Raw genomic sequence first — 26,314 nt, 5'->3', positions numbered from 1 at the left:
TAGCACCCAATTCACTCTCTCAAGTCATCTTCGGCCGCCATCGGTTCGTGGATGTCGAACAAATAAATTATCAAATACAATACGAAATAAAATAAAATCTTTTAAAATTACAAACGCGCGAAATCATAATTAAACTTTACTACAAATTAAAAAGATAAATAATGAAACATGCTAAAATATTCTTTACGTACGTGCACAATTCTACAGATTAAAAATTAGAAAATGAAATAAATTAAAACATGCTAAATATGTACAAAACAAATTTTAAATCTTATAAAATATCCCGTATTATGGGTTGACAACATGAATTAACTATTTACAGTGATGCGCATCAAAAACAATTTTACAACCCTATTTACAAATTATTTACAACACTTTAGATCACATTCCGCACGGCCGAACCCCTTGGCGGGATTTATCGCCGGCGGGCAAACTGTCATTCGTTGACAGTTTGCAAAACGTCATGAATCTGTCAAAGTGGACTGTCACAGCTTATCTATTGTTTATTTATGTTCACTTTATGCTGTGCAGTCGTGAATAAACATAAAAAGTGCAAAAATTGAGAAAGTGGCCGTTTTTGGAAATGCATGTATTGGTAAGTACACTGATAAAAAATGTGTGGTATTGCAAACCATTACTGTTTGCTTAATTCTACCATGCCAATTTATAGTAGAAGTAAGCATGTATTTTGTCGCTTTCACTACGTTTTAGTTCTTATAACCATAGATGTATTTTTTTTTTTTTTTTTTTTCTTCTAAGCAATGGGGGGATAATCTGCTCAACAGACGCCGTGTGGGGTTAGTGACCATTTACTACATGCAAGCAGTAAACAGGACTACACCCCCGACCCACTAAACCATTTCCATTGCCGCCAAACCCTTCGTCTCTCCGGGACCACCAAGAAGGCATTGCTTCGGAGAGGGGCTATTGCACATCGCATCCTCCAGGTTAGCTGCGTAGCCATGCAGCAACGAACATCGATGACACGCTTAGGGGGGTCCACCAAGGTAGCATGCTGGCGCTTTGCCAGCTTCCCAGGTGGTCCTCACCTCCCGTTGTCCGCTGAAAGCGGGCAGGGTCGACCACTACGCCCGCGCCCAGCTGCACCGCAGGTATCAAGAACTGATACTGCGGGCTTCGCAATTTGACCTACTGAAGGCTCAGGCCCTATCTGCTAGCACCAGCTGGGATTGCTGACGAAGGGGCCTCCACCTGCCCCGAACAACCAGAGGCTCGTACTAACCCAGTAGGCCGGCGCTACGACAGCAGCGCTACCAGGATGTTCTCCCCGCGGCCACTTAATCGCTGTAAGGGTCGATTTCGACCGTAGGGCACCGGTATGACCTACGTAGCCGACTGCGAACCCTTGGACCACCTGTTGTTTAGCGTCTGCACTAGCCACTCCTCGAGTCCACTCGCCACCTCCTTTGCAGTTCCGAGACGATGTGGGTGATAGCCGATGAAACGGCATTCCAGCCAAACTCGTCTTCACACATCCTCTGGACCAAATTGTCCGGAGTCGTGTCCCAACCGCATGTGGCTAACATGCGGTCACGCATTGTGCGGAAACGCGGGCACACGAACAAAACGTGTTCCGCCGTTTCCTCTAAACCTGCACAAACTGGACATTCGGGAGAACCCGCATGACCGAAACGGTGTAGATACTGTCTAAAGCAACCATGGCTTGAAAGGACCTGTGTCAGGTGGAATGTTAGTTCCCCATGGCGCCTATTGACCCAGATATCTAACCTCGGAATCAACCTGTGAGTCCACACTCCCTTGGTGGAACTGTCCCACGCACGCTGCCATTTGACCATGGAGGCCAGTCTGGCAGTCCTGCGTATGCCTCTTTTTTTTTTTTTTTTTTTTTCCTTCTAAGCAATGGGGGGATAATCTGCTCAACAGACTCCGGACCGAGGTCCGGGAGTGTGGGGTTGGGGACCATTTACTACGTACAAGCAGTAAACAGGACTACACCCCCGACCCACTAAACCATTTCCATTGCCGCCAAACCCTTCGTCTCTCCGGGACCACCAAGAAGGCATTGCTTCGGAGAGGGGCTATTGCACATCGCATCCTCCAGGTTAGCTGCGTAGCCATGCAGCAACGAACATCGATGACACGCTTATGGGGGTCCACCAAGGTAGCATGCTGGCGCATTGCCAGCTTCCCGGGTGGTCCTCACCTCCTGTTGTCCGCTGAAGGCGGGCAGGGTCGACCACTAAGCCCGCGCCCAGCTGCACCGCAAGTATCAAGAACTGATACTGCGGGCTTCGCAATTTGACCTACTGAAGGCTCAGGCCCTATCAGCTAGCACGAGCTGGGATTGCTGACGAAGGGGCCTCCACCTGCCCCGAACAACCAGAGGCTCGTATCCACCCAGTAGGCCGGCGCCACGACAGCAGCGCTACCAGGATGTTCTCCCCGCGGCCACTTAATCGCTGTAAGGGTCGATTTCGGCCGTAGGGCACCGGTATGACCTACGTAGCCGACTGCGAACCCTTGGACCACCTGTTGATTAGCGTCTGCACTAGTCACTCCTCGAGTCCACACGCCACCTCCTTTGGAGTTCCGAGACGATGTGGGTGATAGCCGATGAAACGGCATTCCAGCCAAACTCGTCTGCACACATCCTCTGGACCAAATTGTCCGGAGTCGTGTCCCGACCGCATGTGGCAAACATGCGGTCACGCATTGTGCGGAAACGCGGGCACACGAACAAAACGTGTTCCGCCGTTTCCTCTAAACCTGCACAAACTGGACATTCGGGAGAACCCGCATGACCGAACCGGTGTAGATATTGTCTAAAGCATCCATGACCCGAAAGGACCTGTGTTAGGTGGAATGTTAGTTCCCCATGGCGCCTATTGACCCAGATATCTAACCTCGGAATCAACCTGTGAGTCCACACTCCCTTGGTGGAACTGTCCCACGCACGCTGCCATTTGACCATGGAGGCCAGTCTGGCAGTCCTGCGTATGCCTCTTGTGCCGCGCATTTCGAAGCACTCTATGTCTTCCATGATAAGGATACCAATAGGCATCATACCGGTGATGACACAAAGTGCATCGTGTGACACGGTACGGTACGCGCTCGCAACCCTCAGGCACATTAGCCTATAAGTACTCTCTAGCTTGCTACGGTAGCTATCGGTACTCAAAGCCGTGCCCCAAGCCGGGCCACCATACCTCAGTATGGACGAGGCGACACTGGCCAGAAGCTTACGCTTGCTGGCGTACACCGCAGAGCTATTGGACATCATCCGGGACAGTGCCACAATAGCTGTGGAGGCTCTCTTGCAGGCATAATCGACATGGCTACCGAAGGTAAGCTTATCGTCGATCATCACCCCCAAGTGTTTGACGGAGCGCTTCGAAGTGATTGTGCAGTCGCCTACACTGATCACCGCTTGCTGCACCGACTTTCGGTTGTTGACAACAACAGCCTCAGTTTTATGGTGAGCCAATTCCAGTTTCCTGGAGCTCATCCACTCCTCCACAATTGCGATCGAGTGGGCTGCAGTCAGTTCCACTTCTTCGATCGATTCACCGTAGACCTCCAGCGTAATATCGTCGGCAAAGCCAACGATGACCACACCCGCCGGGAATTTTAGTCTCAACACCTCGTCGTACATGACATTCCATAACACCGGACCCAGGATGGAACCTTGCGGGACTCCTGAGGTTATGTGAAAGCACTTCCGACCCACCTCTGTGTCATAGACTAATACCCGATTCTGGAAGTAACTTCCGAGAATCTTGTACAGGTACTCGGGTATCCCCAGACGCAGGAGCGCATCGGCAATAGCCGCCCAACTGGCACTATTAAATGCGTTCCTTACATCCAGAGTCACTACTGCGCAGTAGCGAATACCCCTCCTCTTACGCTGGAGTGCTATCTCAGCGGTTTTCTTAACCGTCAGAATAGCGTCTACAGTGGACCTCCCTTTCCGGAAGCCGAACTGGTTGCCTGAGAGACCATTTACACCCTCGGTGTACCTCGACAGTCTGTTGAGGATGATCTTCTCGAGCACTTTCCCCACCGTGTCAATCAAGCATATTGGTCTATACGCCGACGGGTCACCGGGTGGTTTCCCCGCCTTTGGCAATAGTACCAGGCTCTGCCTCTTCCACGCATCTGGAAATACTCCCTCGTCCAGGCATATCTGCATAGCAGATCTGAACATACCGGGAGCCTCCAAGATTGCGACTTTGAGGGCCAGGTTTGGAACTCCGTCCGGACCTGGTGCCTTCCCCATGCTTAGGGATTTTGCAATCCCTACAAGTTCCTCATCAGTTACTCTATCCTCATCGCCAGCCCCAATCCCCGGCTGTCCTACAAAAGGAGGCCATGGGCTAGGGTTGTGACGCGGGAAGAGCCCCTCGATGATCCCCTCCAGCATCTGTGGAGATTGCTCCGTAGGAGCAATTGCACCTCTTGTCTTCGCCATTACGATCCTGTAGGCATCACCCCACGGGTTCGCGTTGGCACTCTGACAGAGTCCCTCGAAGCAGGCCTTTTTGCTTGCCCTTATCTCGGACTTCAGCGCGACTTTGGCAGCGGTGAACACCGCCCGTCGTTCTTCACGCTCCTGCTCGGTACGTGCTCGCTGCATCCGCCTCCTGGCCCGTAGGCAGGCACGGCGCAGGTTCGCAATTGCTTGAGTCCACCAGTACGTCGGTGGTCTCCCATTTCTAGGGTGGACTTTCCTAGGCATGGTCGCATCGCACGCACGCGAAAGCACCGCTACCAGTTCGTCCCCGCTTAGGCCGAGTAGGTTACGCTCACGACGGAGCGCCTCCCTAAGTACTTCGTCATTGAAGTACGATGTCTTCCACCTACGAGGGCTTGGCCGTGACCTAGCCGCTTCCTCTACGCGCTGCCTGCTGTTGTTGTAGTCGATACTGTAGCGAACCGCCAGGTGGTCGCTGTGAGTGTAGGCATTGTCTACCCTCCAGTTCGAACTACTCGTTAGGCCAGGACTACAAAAAGTAACGTCGATAATCGACTCCGCTCCGTTTCGGCTGAAGGTACTTTTGGTACCAACATTAGCCAGATCGACATCTAGCACGGCCAGTGCCTCTAGCAGGATTTGACCTCGCTGGTTCGTGATACGGCTTCCCCATTCCACGGCCCAGGCATTGAAGTCACCCGCTATTACTACTGGCCTTCGCCCTGTCAACACGGTCGTCATGCAGTCCAGCATCTGCGTGAACCGCTCGGTCGACCAACTCGGAGGCGCATAGCAGCTACAAAAGAGGACCCCGTTCACCTTGGCGATCACGAAGCCCTCGTAGGTAGTAGACACCAACTCCTGGACGGGGTATTTACCCGTCGTCCATATCGCCGCCATTTTTCCGGATCCATCCACTACCCAGTTGCCGTTGCCGGCGGGTACTCGGTATGGGTCCGATATGATGGCGATGTCCGTCCCCCACTCAGCAACTGCCTGATACAGCAGTTGCTGAGCTGCGTCACAGTGGTTCAGGTTCAGCTGCGTTACCTGCACTGTGACTTTTCGTTAATGGCTAGTTTGAAGGTCGGGCACCTTGAGCCTCCCGTTGGATGATTGTTGTTCACGGACTTGCCGGAACAAATCAAGCACTTGGGAGGGTTCTTGCAGCCTAGTGCCTTATGACCTTCCTCACCACAACGCCTACACAACTTGGTCCTATCAGGGCCTTTACAGCCCCAGGACTTGTGTCCTGGTTCCCTACACCTAAAGCAGATCACCGGTTGCTCATGTATGTTCAGTGAGCATACTGACCAACCAACCTTGATCTTGCCTACCTTAGCGGACTTATTTGCGTCCGCCACAGGTAGGTGTACTAAGGCCACCTGAGTACCTGCCGGACCTTTCCGTAGCTGAACGGCAGCGGTGGTCACCTGAATCTCGCACTGTTGCCGCAGTGCTGTGACGAGCTCTTCTGCGTTGGTGATCTCGTCAAGGTTCATCACCTTCAGAGTCACTGACTGCGTCAGAGCCCTCACTTCGACACCCTCGCCAAGGACCTCTTCCGCCAAACTTTTGTAGGCGGCGCCCTTGCGCTCCTTGTCACGCTTAAGCTCGAGAATCATTTCACCTGTACGAGTGCGTCTGACACTGCGTACGTCGGCTCCAAGATCTGCGAGCTTCGCGTCACTGCGCATCGCCTTCAGGACTTCCGAGTACTTGGACTCTTCCGTCTTGATGATGATCGCATCACCCTTTTCGCGCTTGGCACCTACCCTCCTACTTCTCTTAGGCCTGGTATCCCTGCGCTCCTGAACTTCCTGCTTCTCCTTCTTCTTCTTTCTCACTACGGTTGTCCAGGGGGCGTCCCCCCCCTGATCCGCCCTAACCTGTGGTGATTGAGGACCTCTCAAAGGTCGCAACCCCCTGTTCCCATCACTCCGTGAGGGGCCAGCCTTTTCGGGCCCACCCTTCTCGGCTTTCCGGGACGCCTGGCTGGGGTCCGATTTTCCGGCACTTCTGCCGGTTTTCGGGGTTAATATCCGCCTGGCCTTGCGAGCGCCGCCGGGTAGCTCCTCCCCTGACGGCTGCCTCGCGCGCTTCTGCGATTGCTTGTTGTAAGCATTCGCTTCCGCACTTTTGGGGCTACCCGCGAAGACGAAGGGCTCCGTCTGGGTAGACTTCGGCACCTTCAATTCCACGGGTTCTGCCGCAGCCACAGTCGCCATGGGTTCAGCATGGTTCTGCTTGGCCGCGAACATCGACTTACGAAGTCTGAACAGGGCCTGCTTGAGGTCCTTGCTGATGTTGGACTTCGAGGACGCAAAGTCAATTATGGAGTCGAGCTGCTGTGCAACCACTTCCATCGCAGAGAGCCCATCTCTACTTTTATTGATGGCCCTCATCAACCACGCTCCATCCATAACCTCACCCGATGCGTTAGCCGGGGATGAAATATGGTTTCCAGCACTGGCACTACGTGCACTGCTGCCTCCTCCTGCTTCCGCTCTCCTCAACGGAGACCTAGCTAACCCACTTCTTGCGAAGGGGTTCGCTTCCCTACTACTGCTACTACCTGCACTACTACTATTATTTTGATTTTGGTTTAAGTTTGTATTCATGATTGGATCCCACGAGTAGCACGGGAAAAGAGGTCCACCACGCCAGAGCCCTGCATTAACGCGGTAAGGGACAAAATACTGTGAGGGGTGCCCAGGTGCCCCACAGGCTCCGTTAACGGCCGAACATCTTTTTCACCCCTTCGACCATTCATTCCTCAGCACGGTTTTTCGCATCACACCTTGAATTGGGGTTACCCCGTTTGGTGGACTCTTACCACCGGAACAGGTCGTCCGTAGTTCTATTCTATACGCCGGAACTACACGGCTGAACCATGGATGTATGACAAAGCGCATAGTACCTACAACTACTTATTATTGTCAAGTAACGTCGAAAAAAATATGTAAAAAATATCAACAAGTTTTAGTTTCAGACTAGTACTCATTGTAAATTAGCAGGTTTTATAAAAAGCAAATCATAAAAATGCAGGGTAAGTACCAAAGATACCTGACAAAGTCATGGGAATGCGGCTACTGATTCTGATAAAACTTTTCAGGGTTTCAACAATCGACCATAGACGGAAGAGTGATCAATTTCATTACTGTAATCTGCGTTTTTTTTCCTTCACTTGCCATAAGGTAGTTTACGTCGAACTTTCTCAATTTGATAATTAGCGATCAACTGTTCGACTTTCTAATTGTTCCAGAACTTGGACGTAGTTCCCACAGGCTACCACATCGCAGATGCTTCTCGTACCCTGGCCGATTGACGAAGCAGACAAATGGAAGCTGCAGCATTTGGCACACCCAGCAAACTGTGTCTGATGAGTGTAGTTGCGTTATGCGGTATCTGTTTGGACCATTCCGTTGCTAATTCCGATACTAGCGCAAAGTAGAAAGATTGAAACTCATCGGTTCCATTTCGGGGGCGGTCGGGAGTGCCAGCATTTGACATGGCACTGCGTTGGTATTCCGGATCGTTCAGAGCCATCAACTTTACCAACAACGCTTTTTTGGCTTTCTATGGCGTAGTTTTCAACACTCGATAAAGTAATGGTTTTGCTGAAGAAACTCTATTGATCACATGAATCTCTAAATCAATCATAGTACGTACGATAATGAAACATACCGAAGACTTATCTTCGTATGTCCTTCTCTTTTCAGGTGAATGAATTTGATTCATTCAGGGTTGTTGAGTATGTGGCAACAATCTTTTCGGTGAAAGATGGCCCATACCAACCCATAATTGTCCGGCACTGAGATTAAATCTCCATTATATTTTATGTGCAAAAATCAGATAAAACGGCTTCTAGGTGTAGTAGATATAGATTTCATTAGAAATATGAGGTAAAAATATGAGACATGACTTAAAAATGTTTAGCGTGTACGTCGCCTATTTGAAACCTGCTATAAAATATGAAAATAAAAATGATGCCGCGCGAAATAATTATGGCAGTCTTCCTCTGCAGCGCCGGATGTTTCAAATGAGATTTCGGGATATGATTGGGCTCGGGACCCGAAATTTGGGTGGAGACGAATGCTTGGGCTCAAAGACAGACACGAAGTGAGCAGGGCGTTCGGCTTTTGATCGCATAGGAACGCATTGCAAGCGGCCATCGAGAGTGTGAAAAGGAAGAAGAGCGTGTGCCTACTCCGCGTCCTGAGGACAGCGGCTTACGAAGCTAAACACGAGTGCGTGGATCGGTACCGAAGCGTTGCCGTCTAGGGTTCATTGCCACTGCCGTGATATGATTAAATCAGTCTACTGGAGAATTTTAGAGCGATTAGTCGCACTTTTAAGGAGTGAAGAAAATTTGGCCAGCTTAATTCGGCTGATACCGTCCAAACCAGGTTGCGTCACGACAATGGCGTAGTTCACGCTCCCGTAAGTATTTAATTGGTGATATAAGCTGGTTATAAGGTGAAAAAATACGTTCAGGAATAACGCAAGCGGAATGCAATTCCTAACAAAATGGTGGTCAAGCCACGTGGATCGAAATTTGGTGTGGGTCATTTTTATTTTGAGTTTTTGGTGGCAGACATTTACGATACAAAGAAAGTGATATTAAAAATGGATGTGAAATTTATTCAATTATTGCAACAAGGGAAAAGTTTCCGAAATTGTCTAAAATGAGAAAAAAAAATGAAATAAAGATACTGGAGCGAGAGGTCTCCTAGAAGCAAATATGGAGCGAGAGGTCTCCGCGGTAAAAAAAACAAGGGAAAATGGTTCGATAATGCCGGAGCGAGAGGTCTCCGAGATGAGATATATAAAATTTCATAGCAAAAGTTCTACGAGAACACTAAATGGAGCGCGAGGACTCCGAGGTAAAATTCGTGGATGAGTGTATGTACCGGTTGAATTGAGGTCGAAGATGAAAGATGAAGTTTTTTTGATAACTTGAAAAACAGTATTTGGCAAATTGCGCTAGCAACATTCGTTTATGTTGAATTTGGATTGAATTTGAAATAAATTTTGATTACATATGGATTGGCTTTAGATTTTCTTGGGATTTGGTTTATTTGATCTGGAATGGATTAGATTGTATTCGGATTGGAGTGGATGTGAATTGGATCTGTATTGGATTGGAGTTGAATTAGATTTGGAATAAAGTTGGAATGGATTTGGTTTTATTTGGAGTTGTCATGGTTTTAAGTTGGATTTGGATTTCAATTGGAATTCAATTTGTTTGGATTGTATTTGAATTGAATTAGGATAACATTTGGATCCGATTTGTTTGAGATTGAATAAACACTAGATTTGGCTTTGACTTGGATGTAAAATGAATTAAATTTTATTTAAATTGGACATAGATCGAATTGAGATTCGACTTTATTTGAATTTAATAAAAAAAATGGATGGGACTTGAAGAGAGTTTGGACTGGATTTGAATTAGATTAGATTATACTATGGATTGAATTGAGCATTGGGAGTTGAATAAGATTTGGAATGAAGTCGATATGGATTTGAATTGTATTTGTATTAAGATCGGACTTGAGTTTGATTTGGATTTCAATGGGACTTGGATTAGTTTAGATTTGGAATGAATTTATATTGAATATGTAAATGGTTTGGCTTAGATTAATAAAAAAAAAAACCTTTGAATTCAATTTTATTTCTAATTGGATTAGAAACGAATTTGGATTAGATTTGGATTGGAATTAAATTTAGATAGAATTTGGAACGGATTCAGGATGTGAAATTTATTAGGACTTGAATGGAAACTGAATTCAATTAAAATTTGGATGGATTCGATTTCGATTGGATTTGGTTTACACTGGATTCAGATTGGCTTTGTAAAGAATTAGGATTAGATTGAATTGGAATTTGATTGGTTTTGTATTGGATTTTGTTTGATTGGATTTGGATTGGATTGTGATATGACTGGAATTGGATGGATTCGTTTGGGATGTCGATTGAATATGGATTGAATTTGTTTTGTATTTAAATTGGATTGTAATTTCGATTAGAGGGGGATTGGATTTTGAAGATATTTGGATTAGATTTGAATTGTTTTTGGAATGGATTAGGATAAGGTTTAGTTTAGATTTGCATTTGGATTAAATCGGATTCGGCTTATTAGATTTTAGAATTTCATTGGACTTGGATAAAATTTGATTTGAATGCGATTTGTTTTGGATTTGAATTGAATTTGGGCCCAGGACTAAGTTGGATTGGATTTGGAATCAAAATTTATTGAATTTGATTTTGATCGGGTTCGGTTTGAATTTTGATTATAGTTAGATTTGGATCGGATTTTATTGGATTGGAATTGTAATTGGATTCTGATTTATTTTCCATTTGATTTGGATTCAAGCTAAATTGGATTTTAGGATTTGGTTAGATTTGAATTGGATTTTGGGTCGGATAGTTATTGGAAACGTATTGGATTTAGATCGTATTCATTTTGGATTCTATTGGGTTGGATTGGATTGGATTTGGATTATTTTGGATTTAGTTTTCATTAGGGTTGGATTTATTTGGAATGGAGTCAAATTAGGTTTGGATCACACTTAAAATTAGGTTAGTATGGATTTGGATTGCATTTGGATTTAGATTGGATTAGAGTTAGATTTGGATTTGAATTGGTTTGAATTTGTTCGGATTTGAATTGAACTGCATTAAATTTAGACTGAGTATGCACTAGGTTCGGCTGAAATTTATAAAAAAATATGAATTACATTTTGATTCAATTTAATTTAAATTGGATTTCGATGGGATTTTGATTGGAATTTGATTTGAATTGAACTAGATTTGGATTAGAGGTGGATTGGTTTTGATTTTATTTAGCTTGGATTTGTGTTGAATTTAGAAAGGATATGGATTAGATTTAGATTTAATTTGGATTTGGAATATATTTATTTGGTTGAATTTTGATTGTTTTAGGATTTGATGTGAATAAAATTCGGTTAGAATTTTAATTGATTTAGATTAAATTGGATTGGATTTGAATGCAATTTGGATTGAATTAAAATTTAATTTGGATCCAAATTTCATTGGGTTGAAATTGAATTTGGATTGGATTCGGATCGGATTTTTGTTGAATTAGCATTGGATCATATTTGAATTAAAATTGGATCGGATTTTTATCGGATAAGGATACGATATAGATTGGATTCGGTTTGAATTTTGATGAGTTTGGATTTAAAGGATTGATTTTGGATTGTGTTTGGCTTAAATTTGAATAAGATTTATTTGTGATTGGATTTGGATTGGAGTCAGATTAATTTTAAAATTGGATTGGATTTTCATTCGATTAGGATTAGAGTTAATGCTGGTTGGGTAACAGCTTTATTTTTTTTAATTAAAGCTTCAATTAGGATTATACTTCCAAACAAATACGTGTTCGGTTTGATAAGGAAATTAAGAAGAAACAATGAACATCTTCTGGCTGAGTATGCTTAAGAAAAAGAAAAGTCAAACAGTATCAAACTGGCCACACTATGGAGTCATTTACTTTTTTTGGTACAGTTGATTTTTAAGATGAAACGCAAAAGTACACTAAAAGTTGTCTTACAAGAAGATTTTTTACTTAATTATTGAGTTATTATAAGTAAATCGATTATTCTTTCAATCTCAAATCACTCGGTATTATCTCTCTTCCTCACGATGTTGAATAGGGCAATCTGCATCTACCAAATGGGGATAGTTCGGCTCAATATGATAAATTTGAGTTAATGCGTTTTCTCAGGCTTGAGTAGAAAAAAATCAATGTTGCGTCAATTCAACTTACTAGATAATGTCAACTTTTTAAATTCAGCCATTTTTTAAATATGCATTGAAATGACTCAGGCTTGAACTGATGCTTGTTTTTATGTAAGTTTCAATGGATCATCACGTAAATTAAAAACAGACCAAAAAAAAAATATATACTTTGTCGAACAGAAAAATATATATATATCAGAGAGAGTAGAGGAGGGGAATATTGTAGTAGATATAGATTTCATTAGAAATATGAGGTAAAAGTATGAGACATGACTTAAAAATGTTTAGCGTGTACGTCGCCTATTTGAAACCTGCTATAAAATATGAAAATAAAAATGATGCCGCGCGAAATAATTATGGCAGTCTTCCTCTGCAGCGCCGGATGTTTCAAATGAGATTTCGGGATATGATTGGGCTCGGGACCCGAAATTTGGGTGGAGACGAATGCTTCGGCTGAAAGACAGACACGAAGTGAGCAGGGCGTTCGGCTTTTGATCGCATAGGAACGCATTGCAAGCGGCCATCGAGAGTGTGAAAAGGAAGGAGAGCGTGTGCCTACTCCGCGTCCTGAGGACAGCGGCTTACGAAGCTAAACACGAGTGCGTGGATCGGTACCGAAGCGTTGCCGTCTAGGGTTCATTGCCACTGCCGTGATATGATTAAATCAGTCTATTGGAGAATTTTAGAGCGATTAGTCGCACTTTTAAGGAGTGAAGAAAATTTGGCCAGCTTAATTCGGCTGATACTGTCCAAACCAGGTTGCGTCACGACACTAGGGTCTCAAACTTTGATCTATGTGCAACATTTAAAAACTATTAGATTCCAATAAAATGTACTGCCATTTCATATAGTATCCACATGCTCTGCAGTGTAATGCCAATGTCACACATTTAGGATTTGAATGCGTACAATTATATTTCAACACGTGGGACGAACGTGGTTCAATGCGGTACAACGAACAGAAAAAAAACTGTTGGGAAAATTCACTGATCGGTTTTCAGTTTCCAAAGGTCTTGTAGTTAAAATGTAATTTAATGAAATTTGATTATACATCAGTTTCTAAACAGGAAGAGGGGCGATACATCGCCTAAAATGACAGTGATTACAGGCGCATGGATATTCATTAAACTGTAAGTTCATATTTACCATGATTGAAAACAGAACTCTATTTTTTTTTTCATTTCATTAGCGGCCATCGGGAGGTTTCGAAAAACGAACGCAACAACCACATCTGGGCCCCACACGGATACAAGCAATATGTTTGGCCAATCAGCAGGTGGATAAATGAAAATAACAAACCTGATTGCTGAAGATGACTCCACAAAAACAGATTCCACTGATCGTTGATTAAGCACCAAAAATATTGGTCAGATTTGAAGTCAATCAAATATTTAAACACACTTCAGTCTACAATATATAAAAAGTTTCAAAGAAATCTGAATAATTTTGTTTCTTTTTCCTATTTTGATTATAGAGCTTAGTGACATTTGAACACACGTAGACTAGCATACACGGAGACGGAATTCAACTCAATTTTGGGTTGTTTCAACGCAATTCCGTAGTTGAGCCCAATAACTCAATTTTGGCTAAATTTCCAAGGTCCCCACTAGGTAGTTTGGCTTTAATTCCATTACACTCAGGCAAAAATTATATCGATATTCATTATTTTGACTAATGTTTATTTGCCACAAGAAATCGGTAAGCATTTCATTGTTTCGCCTTATGAATTTATCTAAATTATGCCAAAGCGATAGCTCGCCTATTTCATAGAATAGCATTATGAAAATTGATGTAAAATTTTAAGAATCCAATTCATCAGCAGTATGAAGTTCATTATTATTAATGATGGAAACCATTATTCACAGTTCGCTTTTCATGTACATTGAACTATATATTGCATGCAGGATATTATTACACTTTTTAATGTATTTTTCAGCTACTGGCTGAGAAATTAATTAGCCAACAAACGAAAATAGAATTTCCACGAATCTCGCCAAGTCTCACCTTAGCGAAGTGGATGAAAATTTAATATTCATCTAGATTTTCACTTTTTGGACGTTTCATATTCCAATACAAAACAGACGTTAAAAACTAATAAGAAGTATGAGCTATAATTTATTTAGTATTTTTATTTTAACAAAAAAGAAAGAATTTCCGTTTAGCAATTGGCTTCCCATTGATGGACATCTGAAATGTTTACAGTTTGAACAAGGGCAATTGTTTCATGGTGCTCTCTGGTTGAATATTCTTTCCGTTTAGCTTTTCTCGGGGTTTGTTTCGCAACCTCAGAGACACTTTGGCGAGAACCGTTTCGTGTAGTTTTTAGGGAAAGCCCGTTTTCATGTTAGCTAGCCGTACTAAAAGTAATAAGGAATACGAATTTACATTAGCGTGTGCTAGAACAACTATCCTTTTCAAAATAAAATAGTTCTGAATGATTTCAAACCTACGTCCGCATTAGACATAGATTTGAACTTACCCCAGCACTATCAGTTGAAACAAAACTTTTATCAATCAAGAATCCCTAATTAAAAATGCCGACGTGACGATGCAACTATTGCAATCAGCGTAAGCTCTATCAACTCAATGCTCGTTATGTTTTCATAATAACAACCTTATAACTTTTTCACAGTAATGACAGCAATGGGAATCATAAGGCGCGCAATGAAATGTGTATACTTTCATTAAGTTTATCTTATTTATTGATTATGATAGTCATTTTAATATTATGATATCAATAATAGCCTTATGAAATCAGGTTTTATATTATTTTATTGCAGAAAATCGTAAGGCGCACAATGAAACTTGTATAAATTCATTAAGCTTAGTTTATTTCTTGATTATGATTGTCATTTCAATAATATAAAATCGATAAAAGCCTTATGAAATCAAGTTTTAAGTATTTTTTTAATGCTTCATAAAGGGGAATTTAAGAATTTCGATAATTAATTTGCCTGAGTGTAGAAAAATATACTCAATTTTGGGTTAATTTAACGCAAAATTGAGTTCTTTCGACCCAAACATAAGAAAAGTTGCATATACCCAAATTTGGCTTATTGGGCCAAAGTACCCCCATTGGGTATATGCAGCTCTCTCTATTTTTGACAACATTCGTGTGGGAGAAAGAGAAAACCGAGAGATTTTGGGTTGAAACTATAATCGATATACTTAATTTTGCGTAAAGTAAACTCAAAAATTAGGTAAAAATATTTCTCCGTGTACGCTCGTCATACACAGTTTGTTTTTGTTTTCCTCAAAGAAACTTGCACACGCTTTCCAGACTCATCAAAATGCATATGGAAATATTACCTAATTTGAAAAATTTACACCCGGTTTCTGGGTGTTTTTCGAGACTGAGTGCATATTGTTTTCCTCTAAGGTTCACAACTACATCTACACTAGGGCACCCATACCATTGGGCGTGATAACCACTATTAGAGAAGGCTAAACAAAACAAAACAGTTCAAGAGCGCACCATTTGTTTTCCTATTTATGTGCGGTCCAAAATATAAATGCAAGATCATATGAATTGAACTGCATCTACCCTTCTATTGTAGTTGCATTGCACATAAAAAATAAGAGTAACTGAATTCCTGGTTCTATCTGCATTGTCATTATAATTTATGTGCAAAGCTTGATTGCAAAAATCTATGTGCGCAGCACATACAAACTAGAGTGGGATTATTCTCAGTGGGGACAACCGTGATCTCCATCTAGTCTCTGCAAGATGAAATCAGGTAAGTATTGTGATTTCTTTTAGTTTGGCCAATAATACAGTGGGCGATCCCCTCTCAGCCACTCCGCTGGTGGGGAAAATGAGGGATTATTGCATGCTAGCCCATTCTAACGACTGATCGGAGTCTTTCATCCGTCGGTCAGACTAATCAGGGCATAGACTAACAGCATAACGATTCTCATAACAACTAACACAATCGACTAACAATTCCATAGTCCTTCGGTGTTATTAAATTGCTAAAAATGGTTTATTTTCTCTTTCTTTTCAGATCAATCATCAGCGATGTTTGCCGTCGGTAACTGGGGATAATTTATTACTCCCGCAATGCATCGAATTTGTGGTAAATCGCCGAAAAAAATTGAAATGAAGGAAAAAAGAAAAATAAAGTATGTTTAAAATTGATAATTTAGAAGTTTTTGGTTTTCCTTTTCTTGAAAGAAAAGACCTTTTTGGGTTACAGGTGTGCGTCCGAAACGGGGATTTTTCATTGAAGGGTTGGGTTCCAAAATCGATGTAGGTTCGCTGCACAGTTCTTTGGCCGTAGGTTCCGCTCGAAGTTTTAGGTTGGCCTTTTTTCGGATCTTGAACGATCGGGTCTGCCTTCGCTGGGATTCGGGGTTCGAAGTTCTTGGTGTTGAAGATTTGAAAGCTTCACCAGGTAAGTCTCGGGAATCATCAGTGGAAAGAAGCATCGACTTACTGGTGCAATACGGGGAGAAATAACCAGAAGAAAAGCGTGACACTGGTCTTCTGTTCGTTCCCATTTTGACCTGAAGATGGTCTTCCGAGTCAGATTCGGACTCGCTGAAGGACATTTCCAAATCCTCGGAATCGGAACTAGGGATTATCAATTCGATTTTCTCCTCTGGTTCTGATTCCGGGTCCCTGTATTCGCATGTCGCGCTGGGGGGCAAATAGCGAGAATTTACATCGCATGTGACGATGTTCATGTCACGCATAAAAAGGTAAATTATTCGTTTAATTTTAACGACGTCTGCTGGCATCATGACTCCCGAAGTCCTCTGCTCCCTGATGGTATGCAGAGTCTCTTCGAGGTCCAGCTCTAACTCCTCTAGAGGGTAGTTAGGGTGCGTCGAGAGCAACGGACTAGGCATCTCGGAAGATTCCTCTAAGTCCGACTCGTCCGCATCATACGTCTGTGGCTGCCAATTGATTGGTTTATAATTGGTTTCAGCCTTTGCTCGTCGCTTGCGTGTCATTGTATGAGAATCAGTGTTGTGGGTGATGTGGGTAAAACAAAATAACGAAAAACGTAGTATTGGACCAAAACAAAACAGATTAAAATGAATCGGGCGCGTATGTTGTCATTAGGGCAGTTGTTAATTACACCTATCGTTTGTCTGGTGAGTTGCAAGCTTAGTGTCAATGATGATGTCGCGCTACACGATAAGTGTTCATCTGCAACAACCAGACAGATCACCAATCCACCCCGAGGTGGATCGTGCTGAGTTGTTGAGTTGAAGGAGAGCGAAAGAAGGAAGGCACAAAAGTCTGTTTGACAGCTCTGCAGAAAGCGCGTGCGCACGGAAAGAGCGCCAGTTCGGCTCGATTTGCAATGATCGGTTATTATTATTATTTTTCCGCTATTGGATATTCTATGGTTTGGTTGATCGATGTTAAAGTTTGTTTTAAAAGCAGCTCCACTTATATTGAAACATGTTGCCGAGTACAATAGTAGACAACACAACTAATTTAATAAATATAATTTGAAATTATAATTAGTACATAAACAAAAGGGGAAGAACGTTTAGGCTGGTTGTGCATTACGAAAAAATTTCTTAACATAAGCAATGCTCGTTGTTGGTTCTTGTGGAAGGATCAACATGTTCGGCTTAACGAATCTTATTTAAAATATCGAATAACACCACATGCAATTGAACAAAAAGGTTGTGATTACAATAGACTTTTGATATTTTCAATTCTGAACCACCGCAAAAAAAAATATTGGGAATCAAAATTCTCCTGAGAGGGATGATGTGGTGGTGGCTCATTCTAATTAATGTTGTTGTTCAATTATTAGGATAAATTAAAATTAATTACCTGTAAATATTGATACAGCACAATTCAAGTATTTAAATATCAAATAGCAAACATAGATATGGTCGGTGTTCAGACAGACTGAACCAAGTGTTTTTTTCAATCGAGTAAGAAAAATGTACCCCAAACATGTGAAACATCAAAATATTATAGATATTTACTGTAATAATGGAACTTATCTATTTGATGATACATTTGTATCAAAATAACATGGAAGATTTAAAATTGATGGAGTTCTTTATATATCCTTAGAGCTCCAAAATTCATCTAGTCTGGTCTGTCTAAACACCGACCATATGATCCTCAAAAACTCATGATTCAAATTACAAATTACAAATTATTCTTTGAACTGTTATTTAATTTGGATGTGCTTAAAAGATTTTTAAATTAAATTTATTATTGATGTTACGAGCTGTGTCTGCAGTGAAACTTAATGCTACACAATAAATTTATTTGAATCAAAGTATTTTTTATATATAAATCAAATTTTTGAATTTTCTTCCAGATATCGCTTTGGGATTTATACAAAAAAAAAAAAAATGTTACCATTCCTGTATTAAGGATTACTTTTGAAATCCTGGAAATTAAATTCTTTGAAATTCTTTAAAATTGTTTTCGAAATACTATGGAAGATTTTACCAAAAATCCTGATTCAATTCATTTGGATATTTAAAGAGGATTTTATCAAAAAATGTACGACTCTACTAGAAATTTTTCGAGAATTCCTCCGAAAATAACTCTAGATTTTTTTCCGGAAATACTTCTGGTATTCTCATGAGAATGCCTCTGGTATTATTCCGGAAATGACCTGAGATGCTTTCGGAAATCTTTCTGAAATTCTTCAAAAAATTCCACTGAGATTTTTACGCCAATATCTTTGAACTACTTCTGGGACTCTTCCAAAAATCCTGTTGGAGATTTTTTTCGGATATCTTTCTATTCTAAATATTTCAATGAATTTTGCTGGGATTGTGCTATAAAACCTGCTAAGATTCATCCAAAAATACGACTGTCATTCTTCCGGATATCATTCAAGAATTTTACCGGAAGTTTTCGTGAGATTGAACCGTAAATCGTTCTGGTGTTTTTCAGAAATTCCATTGAGATTCTTAAAAATATCCTTCTGAAAAATTTTCTGAGAATTGCTTTGGGATTATAGAAGGATTTCCAGAAGAATTCCGAGGCAATTTACAGAAGCATCACTTCTGTATGAAGGATTTTCGTTAATATCTTAAATAATCCCATGAGAATTCTAAATCCAAATTACAGTGATATTCAAAAGAATCCCAGAAGTTATTTCGCCAGAATCCCTGAAAGATTTAAAGGAAATTCGCAGACATCCAGAAGATTTCATGAATATTTTCCAGAATAATTCCGATGTCCAAATGAACTGCAGAAAGATTCACGGAATAATTTCAAACGGAATTTTCGGAACCATTTAAAAGTAACTTTTAGAAGATTCTCAGAAAAAGAAATCAGTAATCAAAGTAATCGAAAAAATCTCATTATTTCAAGCAATGCTCGTTGGTTCATGTCGGAGGATCAACATGTTCGGCTTAACGAATCTTATTTTAAATATTGAATGACACCACATACAATTAAACTAGTATGTGATTACAATTCTGAATCACCGCAAAAAAAAATATTGAGAATCACAATCCTTCTGATCCCTCCCTGTGGTGGATGCACATTCTAATTAAAATTGTCATTCAATTATGACGATAATTAAAATTGTTACTGTTCCATAAATACTTATTTATTATAATTACTTGTAAATATTGATACAGCATATAAAAAAGACATTGGTCCAGAAATTACTCCAGAAATCTTTGGAATTTCCCTCCTGGGATTCTTCCTTAAATCACTTATGAATCCTTCAAAACCTCTCTGGGATTGTTCTGGAAATCTTGAGATTATTTCTGATTTTTCTTTAAGTTCTTCTGGAAATCACAGAATACTTCCAGATATCGCTTTTGGACTCATCTCAAAATATCGTTAGCATTCCGGTACTATATCTGAGATTCTTTCGGATATCCTTTGTGATTCTTCTGGACATCTTATTGGAATATTTGCATAAATCTGTATGTGAGTTTGCGTTTATCTCCTTAAGGATTACTTTTGAAATCCTGGAAATTAAATTCGTATCGAAATTCTCGAATATTCTTTCGGAAATTCAATGGAAGATTCTAACAGAAATCCTGATGCAATTCTTCTGGATATTTTTAGAGGATTTTGCCAAAAAACGTACTACGACTCTACTACAAATTCGTCGAGAATTCCTCCGAAAATAACTCTGGCCTTTTTCGGAAATACTTCTGGGATTATTATGAGAATACCTCTGGTATTCTTCCGGAAATGACCTAAAATGCTTTCGGAATCCCTTTATAATACTTTCGAGGATGCTTCCGAAAATCTTTCTGAAATTATTCTAGAAATGCCACTGAGATTTTTACGTCCATATTCTTGAAATTTGTCTGGGACTCTTCCAAACATCCTGTAGGAAATCTTCCAGATATCTTTCTAGCATTCTTTCGGGAAGCCTTCTGGGATTCTTTCGAAAATCTTTCTAAGGATCCTTCAAATCCTTCTGTTAAGGATTCTTGCAGAAATTCTTCCCGAATTACCTCTAGAATCTGGGAGTATCCTGAATTTTTCAAGAAAACTGTTATTCTTTCGACTATCTCTCTAGGGTTCTTTCGGAAATTCTTATAAAATACCCCCAGATTTCTTTCTGTTATCCTGCTGGAGGACTTCAAAACATCTTTCAAAGTTTCTTCCAGAAATTTTACTGGAATTATTCAAGAAATTCTGCTGGGATTCTTCCGTAAAACCTGCCGAAATTCATCCGGAAATACGACTGGAGTTCTGCTTGAATGATGAGCATTCAAGAATTCCACCGGAAGTTTTTGTGGGATTCAACCATAAATTGTTCTGGTATTTTGTTTAATTACATTGAGATTCTTAGGGAAAAATATACAGGATTCTTAAAAATATCCTTCTGAAAATTCTTCTGGAAATTGCTTTGGAATTAAAGGAGGATTTCCGGAAGAATCCCAGATCGATTTACAGAAGAACCACAGAGAAATCACTAAAATATTATCAGGGAGATTTCTAAAGGAATTATTTTAAGGATTCTCGTAAATTTCTGAAACAATCTCAGGAGAATTTCGAATGGATTTTGAATGTTTTTTACAGTGATATCCAAAAGAATCCCAGAAGTTATTTCGCAAGAATCCCTGAAGATTCGAAGAAAAGTCACAGACATCCAGACGATTTCATGAATATTTTCCAGAATAATTACGATGTCCAGAAGAGCTCCAGAAAGATTTACGGAATAATTTCAAATGGAATTTCCAGAACCATTTAAAAGTCACTTTCAAAAGATGCTCAGAAAAAGAAATCAGTAATCAAAGAATCTCATAGGTATTTTTTTAAAGTCCCAGTGGCTGTCCGGTAGTTTTCTTGGAGGATTTCCATTTGAACTCAAGAGGGATTTTCAGAAAATTCTGCCAAGAATTTAAGAAAATTTCCAAGGAAAATCAATGATAAATCAGGGGCGATCCATTAATTACGTAAGACAATTTTCGGGGGTTTTCAACCCCCCTCCCCCCATGGTAAGATTTTTTGTATGAAAATTAAAAATAAATTGGATGGCGCGTAAGAAATCTCAAACCCCCCCTCCCCCCATAAACCCTTACATAATTAATGCACAGCCCCTCACGAAAAAAATCAAAAACACTTCCTTATGAATTTCCAGAAGAATCACAGAGTTTTTTTTCTCAAAAAATCTTAGAAAAAAATTCTAAAGAATCACGAAGGAATTTTCGGAAAAATTCTGGATATACAAAATTATCTCAGGCAGAAACAATAAAATCAATAGCAATAAATCTGTAAGAATATATGAAGGATTTCTGTTAGAATATAAGGAGGATTTCCAAACAATTACAGAGGAATTTTCGGATGATTTCCATAAATAAAGATTTAAAAAAATCCCCGTCATCTGGAAGCTTCTTAGCAGGATTTTCGGAAGTATTCCACAGGGATTTCTGGGAGAATTCCATTGGGATTTACAAAAGAATTCCAGAGGAATTTCCGAAACAATCCCACGAATTTGCACGGAAGAAAGTGAAGTGAAATAATAGATTTTTTTAATTATAGTCTCAGGCGTTTTTCCGAGAGCATTCCAGAATAATGTGGGCTTCGTAGCCGTGCGGTTAGTGTCACCGAGGCATTTAGCCGCATCGTGCTAAGGAGTGTGGGTTCAATTCCCGCCTCAGGCCGAAAAACTTTTCGAGAGGAATGTTTTCCGACTGTGCCACTGGGCGTTGCATGCTAGTCCGTTGTCTAGTGTGGTGCTTCCTTCAAAGGGCAAATAACCCACTGGAAGCACTAACGTGTAGTGTCTTTTTTTTAAAAAAAAAATAGGTATCTCGGAAAGAATCTCAAAGGGATTTTTGAAGAACTTTCAAAGAGTTTCACGGAAGAAATACTAAAGGATTACGAGGAAAATATCAAAATTTAAATAATAATTTCGATTGGATTTCCAGAAGAAATCCCGAGAAATTTTGTGAGAATCCCCAAACCCAGATTTTTTAAAATAAATTCCATTAAACTGGAAAGCAACCACTAAAACATTTTCGGCCGAATTCCAGAATTTTAAGTCAGTGGATTTTCAAGATGTCCTCTAGCACCACAACTAATATATACTAATATATACAACTCAATACTTAATTATAAATTGCGTTGAGCTGAGTGTACGCCATCCAGTTTGGGGGTGGATTGACGGTATCGAAGTGGATTAAAAACAATTATAGGAGAACGTGTGGAAAATACATATGAACTGCGCAGAATACATCAGACCGATTTACCATTGCTGCGCACTTCTAAAAGCATTTTATTTTTATTAAAACGTTTGATAATAGTAGGACGACAATGATCATCAATTGATTTTCCGCTACTGTTTTTTTTAAATCGCAATTGTTATTTCTTTCCGTGCACGCGCTGGGGAAATGAATCTGGCCATGGTGCAACAACCGCGCTACATTCGATGAATCCTATGCGACAAAAATTGTCGGCGCTATCCGTCAAAATCACTCACCAAAGCCATTTTGGTGGATTTACCATCACAGCTATAAACAAAACAAAATCTAGTGTAAGTAGTTCACAATTTCGATCGATGGCAAACGAAAACAAGACTAACAATTCAAAAGGCCTCATCTCCAAAAAGTAAACAATGAGAAAAATGCAATCTTGTTTTGTTAAACAATAAATCAAATTTAAATTATGAATTTAAGCATTTTATGTTATTTTATCGTCCAGAGAGTCGATGGATAAACTGATTTATAGCTATGAATATTCATTACTATCATTTTAGCAAAAAATCCTGCTAAAAAAACGAGTCAAAGGAAATGAGGCTTTTATTTCACCAAAAGCTGTGCAGCCCTTTTCATTTGTGCCCCTAGACGCCGGCCGACGCTGATGAGGCCTGTGAGTTGACGCCTTTGTTTACTCTAAAATGTGTTGAGGCCTTCTAGTTGTGGCTTGTTTTTTCATCATCTTCAGATGTGGCCTTTTGAAAATCATTCAAAATTCATGATAAAATACGATAAATGAAGTGTAGAAGAGTGTTACGTGGTAAAGCAAGGTACATGGGATCTCTGCAGCAAGAGGAGATTCGTGCGGTCGATTAAATATGTGATTTATTCAATCATCGTCATCGATAAACATAATGGATGTGCTAAGCGAGAGTGTCGTCGAGCAATTATATGGAAATATTTGTTCAATTGAAGTAATATTTCAATTGAATGTTATGTTTCATGCAATTGTAATGAAATCGTGTTGTTATCAATAAGTCATGAAGTGCAGACATGCTGACACAGGTATTATTAGGTAGTATGATACAAAATACATCACTCCACAGGAACCCGACGGAAAATTTGATTATGTTCGCCGTTGAGACTATCGCTGTGTAAAATAATACATGGAGCGGAGCGGCTGAAGTATAACTTGTATCTGCTTAGTAAATTTGAAACATTTTTTCGTAATTTTAGTTGCAATTTTGATGTTTGTTTAATAGGCCTCAACTCGGTTTCAAGTAAATATAGAAATGGGGCCTTTTTGGGAAAAGGCCGCATTTGCGATTAATATCCTAATTATGGGGAAATGAGATGGGGCCTTTTAGAAAAATTATATTTTTTCAACTTTCATGCATATTTTTGCATGGCTATTGTATGTTACAGTAAGGATAGGCTCTTATACACTTAAATCAGCAGAAACCCGATTTGTTTACATTTTGGACTTGAGGCCTTTTCAATTGTTGGTCTTGAAAAGTGAAAGTTTCAAGCATTTCCTAACCTTTCATCACTTCGGCTGCCTGGAAAAACTACTCGGAAACAAGTTTGGAGAGGTAGTGATTCAGTAAATGGAACGCATGCTGAATTACCCGGGCTTTAAATGCGCAGCCGGCCAAACGCCAAGCGGCTTTCCATCAAGGTCCTCTAAATCATAAGAGGACGATCCCTTTTTCCCGATCACACGAGCTGGCAAAAATTGCGGACCGTACTTCGCATTGTAATGGTCTATGGCGCTGGACAACTTCATATTTCGCCGAAATACGAGCTGTCCCACCTCGAAGCCTTTGCTGAATTTCCGGTGTCTGAGCTCATATCGTTTTTGGCACTCTTGGTGTGCTTTAGCGAGATTTGTGAAAACAAGATCCCGTATCCTGCCGTAAAGTTCCTTTTGCCTAAGTGATCTTTCGTCTGGAGATTGCGAGCCCTCGGTTTCTCCAAGACGGTGATCAGATCCTTTCGATACCATTTCATACCCATGAGTGGTGAAGAAGGGGGTTAATTCGGTTGCAGAATGGATTGAAGTATTCAGAACTGTTTCAATCTCGGAAAGCTTCACATCCCACAGCCTTTGATCTTCCCGAACGTAAGTACGTATGGCAGCGTTTATCGTTCGGTGGACCCGTTCCACCGGGTTGGCCTGAGAATGATACTTCGAGTTGAGCCAGTGTCTGATGTCGAAACGTTCCAGCAACTTCCTAAACTCTAGCGACAGGAAACAACTTGCGTTGTCCGTTATTACCACCTCTGGCACGGAATTTCGGAAAAACCATTGATCCCTAAGCGTAGCGCAGAGAGTGAGACTGTCGATTTTTCTAAATGGGACTAACATGAGCCATTTACTGAACAAATCTACCACCGATAAAATATATTGATTTTGTTTTCTGCTTCTCGGTAAAGGACCAATAAAATCTAAGGCAATTATTTGCCACGGATGCGTAGTGATCCGTTGCTCCCCTAAAGGAGGAGCCAGTGCTGTATTGGCCGCCTTGGATTCTTTGCAGATGTGACAATTCTGTATATGTTCGCGGACATCAATGGCCATCCGTGGCCAAAAAAAACGCTGTCGAATTCTAGAAAGGGTTTTATCCACCCCTAGGTGAAGGGAATCATCGTGATTCTCCCGAATGATGCCAGGTCGCTCCCTTGGGGAAGGAACCTCCTTCCAGCAAAAGCGATTGTCTTCTATCGTCCCCGGGGAGGAAAGGAATTTAAACAATTTACCCTCCTGAATTACAAAGTCGACGTATTCGGTAGGTTTAGCTAAAACCTCGTCCATTAAGTCTTCATACCACTTAGTAGCGGGGTCTAATGTGTGGCCATTATCTGCTGTGGGTGATGGGGGGACTGAACCGGTTGTCTGGTTTTCATTTGTGCTGAATAGGGCAGCGATACCTCGGGATAGTGCATCCGGTACGGTATTCTCCTTGCCTTTACGGTGACGTATGGTCATATTATGATGCTGCAGTTCTAGACACCATCGACTGCATCTTGAGGCTGTTTTCCATTTAGCCGTCAATATGTGAGTCAGAGCGGAAGAATCCGTTATAAGAGTGAAGTGCGACCCTTCTATATAGCCTCTAAATGCCTCGATGGACAGGAGAGCAGCTAGTGCTTCCTTCTCACAGGCATGATAATTCCTTTGTGGGGTTGTCAGCTTGTGAGAAAAGTACGCTATAACTCTTTCCTGACCACCCTGCAACTGAGTGAGAATCCCCGCCACTGCCACGTCACTGGCATCCGTTTGTAAAGTAAATTCTTCATTGAAATCGGGAGGGGCTAAAATAGGAGCTGAAATTAACTTTTCTTTTATTGTCGCAAATGCTTCCTCCGCAGCATCATTCCAACCAAGGATTTTGGATTTGGTCTTTAGCAGATCCGATAACGGAGCGGTGACTCCACTAAAGTCGTCAATAAATCGCCGGTAGTAGTTGGCCATTCCTAGGAACCGAC

General features: G+C 41.1%; 3 long non-coding RNA genes across 3 annotated transcripts in view; 2 read left to right on the top strand and 1 right to left on the bottom strand.

Annotated features, from left to right (window-relative positions):
• LOC110678384 overlaps positions 1 to 13,724 on the bottom strand; it is a 33,097-nt gene extending 19,373 nt beyond the window's left edge. The window contains exon 1 of the long non-coding RNA XR_002501554.1: positions 13,517 to 13,724. This is a non-coding gene — a long non-coding RNA (uncharacterized LOC110678384). The remainder of the gene's footprint in view (positions 1 to 13,516) is intronic.
• On the top strand, positions 7,327 to 9,155 carry LOC110678392. Its single transcript, XR_002501563.1, has 3 exons — positions 7,327 to 7,502; positions 7,569 to 7,650; positions 7,719 to 9,155. It is a non-coding gene; the product is annotated as an uncharacterized LOC110678392 (long non-coding RNA).
• Positions 11,562 to 13,648, top strand: LOC110678394. The gene is made up of 2 exons (XR_002501564.1): positions 11,562 to 13,347; positions 13,407 to 13,648. It is a non-coding gene; the product is annotated as an uncharacterized LOC110678394 (long non-coding RNA).
• Positions 13,725 to 26,314: the final 12,590 nt, after the last annotated feature.

The sequence above is a fragment of the Aedes aegypti genome, chromosome 1 (genome assembly GCF_002204515.2).
Source record: "Aedes aegypti strain LVP_AGWG chromosome 1, AaegL5.0 Primary Assembly, whole genome shotgun sequence".
Lineage (NCBI taxonomy): Eukaryota > Metazoa > Arthropoda > Insecta > Diptera > Culicidae > Aedes > Aedes aegypti.
This window is presented reverse-complemented; position numbering and strand designations above follow the sequence as displayed.